General features: G+C 40.3%; 1 pseudogene; it reads left to right on the forward strand.

Annotated features, from left to right (window-relative positions):
- Window positions 1-10,000, forward strand: part of LOC133648436 (potassium voltage-gated channel subfamily H member 5-like) — a 46,628-nt pseudogene that overhangs the window by 20,540 nt on the left and 16,088 nt on the right.

Here is a 10,000-nt window from a genome sequence, read left to right on the forward strand (position 1 = left end):
CCGGTCGCGTTTTTTTTTTTGATCGCTTTGATTTGATTGGGTGGTGCTGGCTGTCTGGGGGTGTTGTGGCTGTTGTTTCTGCTGCCGTTTGTTTGTGGTGTGGGCGCCCGTGGCTGCTGGGTCTGGTGCAGGGGGGTGGCTGATGTTGTGACTGGTGGCAGCGCGCGCGCGTGGTGGTTGTCGGGGCTGACAGACTGTGTATATGTATATGTGTGTGTGTGTGTGTGTGTGTGTGTGTGTGTGTGTGTGTGTGTGTGTGTGTGTGTGTGTGTGTGTGTGTGTGTGTGTGTATGTATGTATGTATGTATGTGGTTTTTTTTAACCCACATACACATATATATGTGTATGTGTATGCATGTGTATGTGTGTGTATGTGTACATGTGTATGTTTATGTGTATGTATATATATATGTATGTATATTTCTGGGGGTACGTTCTGGGCCTGCCTGTCGGGTGGGGGTCGGCGCCTCAGGCTACTGCATCCGGACTGCGTGTCTGGGGCTCCTGGGTCCCACCGTCCATCCCTTCCGGGTGCCCGTCTTGGTTGGGGCCTGCTGGGTCTGGTCCCTGCGTCTACTGTGGTAGCTTGGTGCTGCAGGGTATTCCGAGGTGCTGCGAGTCGGCCAGTTGTTGGGGTAGCGACCTTGCGTGTCAGCATGTCTGTGATCTTCTTTTAATTCTTTTTTATTCTTTTATTTTTTATAAATAGATTTAATTATTTATTTATTCTTGTTTTTTTAATATATTTTATTAATATTATTATTATTATTATTATTATTATTATGTATTTATTTATTTTATTTATTTATTTCCCCTACCTCAGGGGGGGGGACTCGGCGGGGCGGTTGCTGGTTGTTCCATCTCCATCGTTGGGGTCCCTGCGGGTGGGGTGGGTGGTTCCCGTGGCCCCGTGCTGGGTGGTCCTGTGGCGGCCGGCTTGGGTGGGGTGGCCGTGGGCTGGCCTCGCCGCGCTCTCCGGGGGTGGGGGTGGGGGGGGGGGGGCTCGTGGGGGCCCGGTTGCCGGTGGGGCGGGGGGCGGTCTTCCCGTCCGGTTGCGGGGGGTCTACGGGCCTCTCGGGCGGGGCGTCCCGCCTTTCTGTCCGTGTGGGGTGTGGTCTCTCGCTGGCTTGGGGTCTGGCTGCCCCCTGCTTTTCTCGTGCCTTGTCCTCTGCCGGGTGCGTCTGTCTGCGGCCTGCTGCTGGCCCTTGTGGGCGGCGCGGTGGGCCAGGCTCTGGGGTTCCTGTCGCTGTCCGGCTTGGCTGCGTGGGGGCGGTGGCCCCTGGTTCCCTGGGCACCACACCTACTGTTTGTGGGATGGGCTCTTAGGGAGGCTGGGGCCGTACTCTGGCTCCCGCACACACTGGGAGTCAAATGTATTGTACATGCAAATTCACATATACTCACACACATACATACAGACATACATAGGTACCTACGCTCCCACATACATATACAAATAAATACAGTACATATTTACACACTCAAAGTTCGTACATCCACACGCACATTCATTATACAAACATACTGTATACACATACTGTACATATACATTCACTGTAAAAACATACATATGCACATACTGTACATATACACTCACTGTGCAGACACACACATACACTTACTACACATATACATTCACTGTACAAACACACACATACATATACTGTACATATACATTCACTGTACAAACACACATATACACATACTGTACATATACATTCACTGTTCAAACACACATACTGTATACACATACTGTACATATACATTCGCTGTACACACATATACACATACTGTACATATACATTCACTGTACAAGCACACATATACACATACTGTACATATACAGGTACATATGCACACATACACTCATGCACATAATCACGTTTCATCAAACATATATTAACGTTGTTGCCCTAGGGTAAACTGGGTATAACACATGGCACACTGACAAAGCTTAACCTATTGTTACTATAACAATCTACAAGGTTAATGTAGGTTGCTTCTCTTTCTTCCCCTCCATTTTTCTGCATTCTTTTGTATCTCAAGTTATCATTACGTATATGTATTGTTGCATTTGAACAATTGTATTGTTGATAATAAAGGTAAAGTATTGGTATTGTTTATTATCAATAGCACTATTTCTATTGGTATTCATATTGCTCCATTTTTAGTGTAATAATGCTCATTGTCATTTCTGTATAATTTTTTTTATTTTCGCTAACTGCTTATTTGCTATTACTTTTACCATCATATTTGTACATGTCGTATTTGCTGATGTTGCTCTGTTGTTGTTGTTGTGTTTGCTGTTGTTGTTTTTGTCTCTCTGTCTAATCCCCCTCTTGTCCCCACAATTTCCCCCTCTGTCTTCCTTTTTCTCTCTTTCTATCCCCTCCTGCTCCGGCCCGGCTGCACCAAATGATTATATAAATACATTTAATAAAGTCAAAATACAAGTAAGGCAACAAGAGAAGTATCCTACACTTCTCTTTTGTAAAGTAAATCTGAACAGCCGATATGGGCATCTACATCTGCTATATGATTTGCCCGAGAAGCTGGGCAGGACATTATAAAAAAATAAAAAATAAATAAAAAAATTTAAAAAATACATTGCTAATGTGGTAAATGACTATTCTAGCTGCAAATGTCTGGTTTTTGGTGCAATATCTACATAGGTGTATAGAGGCCCATTTCCAGCAACTATCACTCCAGTGTTCTAATGGTACAATGTGTTTGCTCATTGGCTCAGAAGGCTAATTGATGATTAGAAAACCCTTGTGCAATCATGTTCACACATCTGAAAACAGTTTAGCTCGTTACAGAAGCTACAAAACGGACTTTCCTTTGAGCAGATTGAGTTTCTGGAGCATCACATTTGTGGGGTCAATTAAACGCTCAAAATGGCCAGAAAAAGAGAACTCTCATCTGAAACTCGACAGTCTATTCTTGTTCTTAGAAATGAAGGCTATTCCACAAAATTGTTTGGGTGACCCCAAACTTTTGAACGGTAGTGTATATGTACACATTTTTTTAACCCAATGCGGCCCCCGAGTCAAAAAGTTTGGGGACCCCTGGTATGGTTTGTATTTTATAGCGGCATCAGACATCTAATTTCAGCATGTGATTACAGTGTGAAAGCGCAGAAATATTTGACCTTACCTGGTCGTGTGTGAAAGACGCAGCCAGGCAATTGTGGGATCGATCACTGAAGTCTCCGTCCCGCTTCCCCCACACTGCAGGGTCTCAGCAGCCTCTTCAGCTCCCTGAAGGTCATCCGCCTGCTGCGTTTGGGGCGCGTGGCCCGCAAACTAGACCACTACCTGGAGTACGGGGCGGCCGTCCTGGTCCTACTGGTGTGCGTCTTCGGCCTGGTGGCCCACTGGCTGGCCTGCATCTGGTACAGCATCGGCGACCACGAGGTCATCGACGAGACCACCAACACCATCAAGACGGACAGCTGGCTGTACCAGCTGGCGATGAGCATCGGGACGCCGTACCGCTGGAACGCCAGCGGCACCGGCCAGTGGGAAGGCGGTCCCAACAAAGACACGCTGTACATCTCCTCGCTGTACTTCACCATGACCAGCCTCACCACCATCGGCTTCGGCAACATCGCGCCCACCACGGACGGGGAGAAGATCTTCTCCGTGGCCATGATGATGGTGGGATGTAAGTACTGTCTTTTACCCCTAACAGGAAGTACACAGGGAGCAAAAGTACCAAGTGCAACAAGAAGCTGTCCTTTCCATCCCTGAAAGTGAGCCACATAAAGATTGCCAGCGTTAGGTAATAGCGAGACAACACTTGCACTCGTGTTCTTCTTTAAGCTGCTGTCACGGAGACGCAGCAAGCCACTGGGCAGAGTTCAGTGATGAAAAGTGACATGTTGAGCAGCCATTTTATTAGCCTGCTGCTCCCAGGAGCATCAATGGCCGACACTAAACACTACTTTACTGTTTCTTTGGTCCATTTTAGCCAAGCAAAATGGCGGCCAGGTTTGGTATACAGAAGGTCGTGCAGTAGCTAGTCAGTCAACAGCTTAGATTAAATAATACAAATAAATATTCCACATATGGCAAACAGTAGCTGCAGAGATGGTAACATTTTAAATAAAAAAACTAAACTAAGCAAGAAATTCAACCTTTACAAAGATAATCAATCAATCAACAATCAATGTTTATTTATATAGCCCTAAATCACAAGTGTCTCAAAGGGCTGTACAAGCCACAACGACATCCTCGGTACAGAGCCCACATAATACCCTCGAGCAAGGCACCTAGCCCCAAACTGTTCAGGGTTGTTAAAGTTAAATTCTTCAATTTAGGTCAGTCGATATAAAGACATCCAATCCAAGACCTGGAAAAAAAACAATCTGCCTTTGGATAAAACAAAATAAATAATACTGAAATGTACAAAACTGAAAACCAGTGAAGTTGGCACTTTGTGTACGTAAATAAAAACAAAATCCAATGATTTGCAAATCCTTTTCAACCTATATTCAATTGAATAGACTGCAAAGACAAGATGCTTAACGTTCGAACTGGTAAACTTTGTTATTTTTTGCAAATATTAGCTCATTTGGAATTTGATGCCTGCAACATATTTAAAAAAAGCTGGCACAGGTGAGAAAAAAGACTGAAAAAGTTGAGGAATGCTCATCAAAAACTTTTTTTGGAACTTCCCACAGGTGAACCGGTTAATTGGGAACAGGTGGGTGCCATGATTGGGTATAAAAGCAGCTTCCATGAAATGCTCAGTCATTCACAAACAAGGATGGGGCGAGGGTCACCACTTTGTCAACAAATGCGTGAGCAAAATGTCGAACAGTTTAAGAACAACATTTCTCAACCAGCTATTGCAAGGAATTGAGGGATTTCACCATCTACGGTCTGTAATATCATCAAAAGGTTCAGAGAATCTGAAGAAATCACTGCATGTAAGCGGCAATGCCCGTGACCTTCAATCCCTCAGGCGGTACTGCATCAAAAAGCGACATCAGTGTGTAAAGGATATCACCGCATGGGCTCAGGAACACTTCAGAAAACCACTGTCAGCAACTACAGTTGGTCGCTACATCTGTAAGTGCAAGTTAAAACTCTACTATGCAAAGCAAAAGCCATTTATCAACAACACCCAGAAACGCCGCCGGCTTTGGTGGGCCCGAGCTCATCTAAGATGGACTGATGCAAAGTGGAAAAGTGATCTGTGGTTTGACGAGTCCACATTTCAAATTGTTTTTGGAAACTGTGGACATTGTGTCCTCCAGACAGAAGAACCATACGGACTGTTCTAGGCGCAAAGTTCAAAAGCCAGCGTCTGTGATGGTATGGGGGTGTATTAGTGCCCAAGACATGGGTAACTTACACATCTGGGAAGACACCATTGATGCTGAAAGGTAGATACAGGTTTTGGAGCAACATATGTTGCCATCCAAGCAACGTCTTTTTCATGGACGCCCCTGCTTATTTCACCAAGACAATGCCCAGCCACATTCTGCACGTGTTACAACAGTGTGGCTTCGTAGTAAAAGAGTGCGGGTACTAGACTGGCCTGTCTGTAGTCCAGACCTGTCTCCCATTGTAAATGTGTGGCACAATATGAAGCCTAAAATACCACAAAGGAAACCCCAGACTGTTGAACAACTTAAGCTGTACATCAAGCAAGAATGGGAAATAATTCCAACTGAAAAGCTTCAAAAAATTGGTCTCCTCAGTTCCCAAACGTTTAGTGTTGTTAAAAGGAAAGGCCATGTAACACAGTGGTAAAAAAGCCCCTGTGCCAACTTTTTTGCAATGTGTTGCTGCCATTAAACTCTAAGTTATTGATTATTTGGGTTTTGTATATACAGTGTGTATTTATACATATACTGTACATACATACATACATGTAAATGTGCATATATACAGTATATGTATACATGTGTGTGTGTGTATATATATATATATATATATATATATATATATATATATATATATATATATATATATATATATATACACACACACACCTATATGTGTACATATATATGTATATATATATACTGCATACATACATATACGTGTACATACATATATATATATATATATTTCTATACATATACTGTATATATACACATATACATATAAATATATATATACTGTATATATACACATTTACATATAAATATATATATACTGTATATATACACATTTACATACATATAAATATAAATATATATATACTGTATATATACACATTTACATACATATAAATATATATATATATATATATATATATATATATATATATATATATATATATAGATATATATATATATATATATATATATATATATATATATATATATATATATATATATATATATATCTATATATATAGATATATATATATATCTATATATATCTATATATATAGATATATATCTATATATATATATATATATAGATATATCTATATATATATATATATATCTATATATCTATATATATATATATAGATATCTATATATATATATATATATATATATAGATATATAGATATATAGATATATATCTATATATATAGATATATATAGATATATATATATCTATCTATCTATCTATCTATCTATCTATCTATCTATCTATCTATCTATCTATCTATCTATCTATATATATATATATATATATATATATATATATCTATATATATATATATATATATATATATATATATATATATATATATATATATATATATATATATATATATATATATATATATATATATATAGATATATATATATATATATATATATATATCCATACATCCATCCATTTTCTACCGCTTGTCCCTTTTGGGGTCGCGGTGAGGCCGGAACCTATCTCAGCTGCATTCGGGCGGTAGGCGGGTACATATAAATCATATTAAATCAAGGGACCCAATGCAAGACCTTTTATTAAAAAACTAACCCAATATAGCTTCATATTAAATGAAATTAAACTTAAAAAAAAGCATGCTCCGGTACAAAACCTGTTTATCAACAAAAACAGCTTTGAATTTAATGGCATTAAAAAAGGGACACACTCCAACTTGATATTAAATTACAGCTAGGAAAGAGATCACGGGTAACCTATAAATATTAGGAAGAGCTCTCGAAATTATATTGGATGTTTATAAATGTTGTGATGACATATTCAGCAGATTGTGCAGGTGTGCCTAATGTTTTGACCTGCGAGTCACTGACCTTAAAGACTAACCTGCATATATATATATATTTTTTTTCTTTTCTTTTTTTCTTTTCTTTTTAAGACGTGTAGCCTCAGTCAAAAGGTGGAGCATTCCTGCGCCAACCTTTGTCCTCCTCCTGTGCGGCATCATGTAAAGTAACGTGATGCAATAACGACAGTGAAGGCAACACAGAGTGACAGTCACGCTTGTAGGAGGTTTACAGGCCACCACTACGCCGCCGGTGGTGGTGGTGTTGCACTCACGAATCGGCTGCTCGTACACACACACACTCACACACACACGGTCTGGGATACAATTACGGCCAATAAATGTCCTGCTATGGATACAGTGATTATGCGAGGCGAGCGAGCCATCGAAGAAAGGCAGTGTTGCGCCTGAAGGCCCCATCCATGCTGCTGTGTACAGTAGTAAAGTGAACATCATCACGTTAGATATGCATCCTAACCTCCTTCCTCTCCACTGCCTCTAAGCTCCCCATTAGAGACGCTGACTGACTCTTTGAGGTCACCGCAGGCAGCCAGGACGCCTCACAGGGACACCGGACATTATGAATGATAATGTCCAATGCTCTTTGTGCGCTTGCTTATAGATCAACTTTGTGCACACCCTCAAATCTGATTTAGATACTTCCAAGTCATTCTTTTTGCAGTTATGAGTACATTCTCCACCTGTCACCCTTTATCCTCACTGGACATAATTATCATATATTTCAATAATCAAATGGATACAATGAATGATGCAGGTTTGTTAGCAAAGGCCAGATACCACACAACTAATATAGGGCAATGTTCATATTGTGGAGTAACAATGCAGAAGTCAATATTGTTATTGTTTACAAAATGTTATTAAAAATCCTAAAGATATACGGCAGACAATAGTTCACATTTTAGATATATTATCAATAAAATGAATGCAGTTTTTAACAAATTAAATTCCCAATTCTGCAGAAAATGTCAGCATTTAAAAATTACAGTTCATTAAATAAAAATATCATAACTTTGATTGGGCTCCAGTTGAATAAGGATAAGAAAATTGTAATTGTTGATATTTAATTGCAGAAAAAGCCCAATGTTGATATATAAAATAAATATAGATGATATCTGTCTATTATATTACAAACCCCATTTCCATATGAGTTGGGAAATTGTGTTAGATGTAAATATAAACGGAATACAATGATTTGCAAATCATTTTCAACCCATATTCAATTGAATGCACTACAAAGACAAGATATTTGATGTTCAAACTCATAAACTTTATTTTTTTTTTGCAAATAATAATTTACTTAGAATTTCATGGCTGCAACACATGCCAAAGTAGTTGGGAAGGGCATGTTCACCACTGTGTTACATGGCCTTTCCTTTTAACAACACTCAGTAAACGTTTGGGAACTGAGGAGACACATTTTTTAAGCTTCTCAGGTGGAATTCTTTCCCATTCTTGCTTGATGTACAGCTTAAGTTGTTCAACAGTCCCGGGGTCTTCGTTGTGGTATTTTAGGCTTCATAATGCGCCACACATTTTCAATGGGAGACAGGTCTGGACTACAGGCAGGCCAGTCTAGTACCCGCACTCTTTTACTATGAAGCCACATTGATGTAACACGTGGCTTGGCATTGTCTTGCTGAAATAAGCAGGGGCGTCCATGGAAACGTTGCTTGGATGGCAACATATGTTGCTCCAAAACCTGTATGTACCTTTCAGCATTAATGGCGCCTTCACAGATGTGTAAATTACCCATGTCTTGGGCACTAATACACCCCCATACCATCACAGATGCTGGCTTTTCAACTTTGCGCCTATAACAATCCGGATGGTCGACGTCTACAGTTTCCAAAAACGATTTGAAATGTGGACTCGTCAGACCACAGAACACTTTTCCACTTTGTATCAGTCCATCTTAGATGAGCTCAGACCCAGCGAAGCTGACGGCGTTTCTGGGTGTTGTTGATAAACGGTTTTCGCCTTGCAAAGGAGAGTTTTAACTTGCACTTACAGATGTAGCGACCAACTGTAGTTACTGACAGTGGGTTTCTGAAGTGTTCCTGAGCCCATGTGGTGATATCCTTTACACACTGATGTCGCTTGTTAATGCAGTACCACCTGAGGGATCGAAGGTCACGGGCTTAGCTGCTTACGTGCAGTGATTTCTCCAGATTCTCTGAACCCTTTGATGATATTACGGACCTTGGATGGTGAAATCCCTGAATTCCTTCCTGGTTGAGAAAGGTTTTTCTTAAACTGTTCAACAATTTGCTAACGCATTTGTTGACAAAGTGGTGACCTTTGCCCCATCCTTGTTTGTGAATGACTGAGCATTTCATGGAATCTACTTCCTTTGTAACTGAGCTACTGCGTGGAACAATTTCCCTTGTGGATCAATACAGTTTGTCTAAGTCTAAGTCAGTTGAATAAGGATAAGAAAATTGTAATTGTTGATATTTAATTGCAGAAAAAGCCCAACGTTGATATATCAAATTAAATACAAAAGGATTTTCTTCAGTATGAAATATCCAGATGAAAACGTGTGATTTGTCTTTACCTTCTCTATCGCAGCGCTGTTGTACGCCACCATCTTCGGCAACGTGACCACCATCTTCCAGCAGATGTACACCAACACCAACCGCTACCACGAGATGCTGAACAACGTGCGGGACTTCCTCAAGCTCTACCAGGTTCCCAAAGGTCTCAGCGAGAGGGTCATGGACTTCATCGTCTCCACTTGGGCCATGTCTAAGGGCATCGACACAGACAAGGTACCGTTACTCTTCAT

The sequence above is a fragment of the Entelurus aequoreus genome, linkage group LG04 (assembly GCF_033978785.1).
Source record: "Entelurus aequoreus isolate RoL-2023_Sb linkage group LG04, RoL_Eaeq_v1.1, whole genome shotgun sequence".
NCBI classification, from domain to species: domain Eukaryota; kingdom Metazoa; phylum Chordata; class Actinopteri; order Syngnathiformes; family Syngnathidae; genus Entelurus; species Entelurus aequoreus.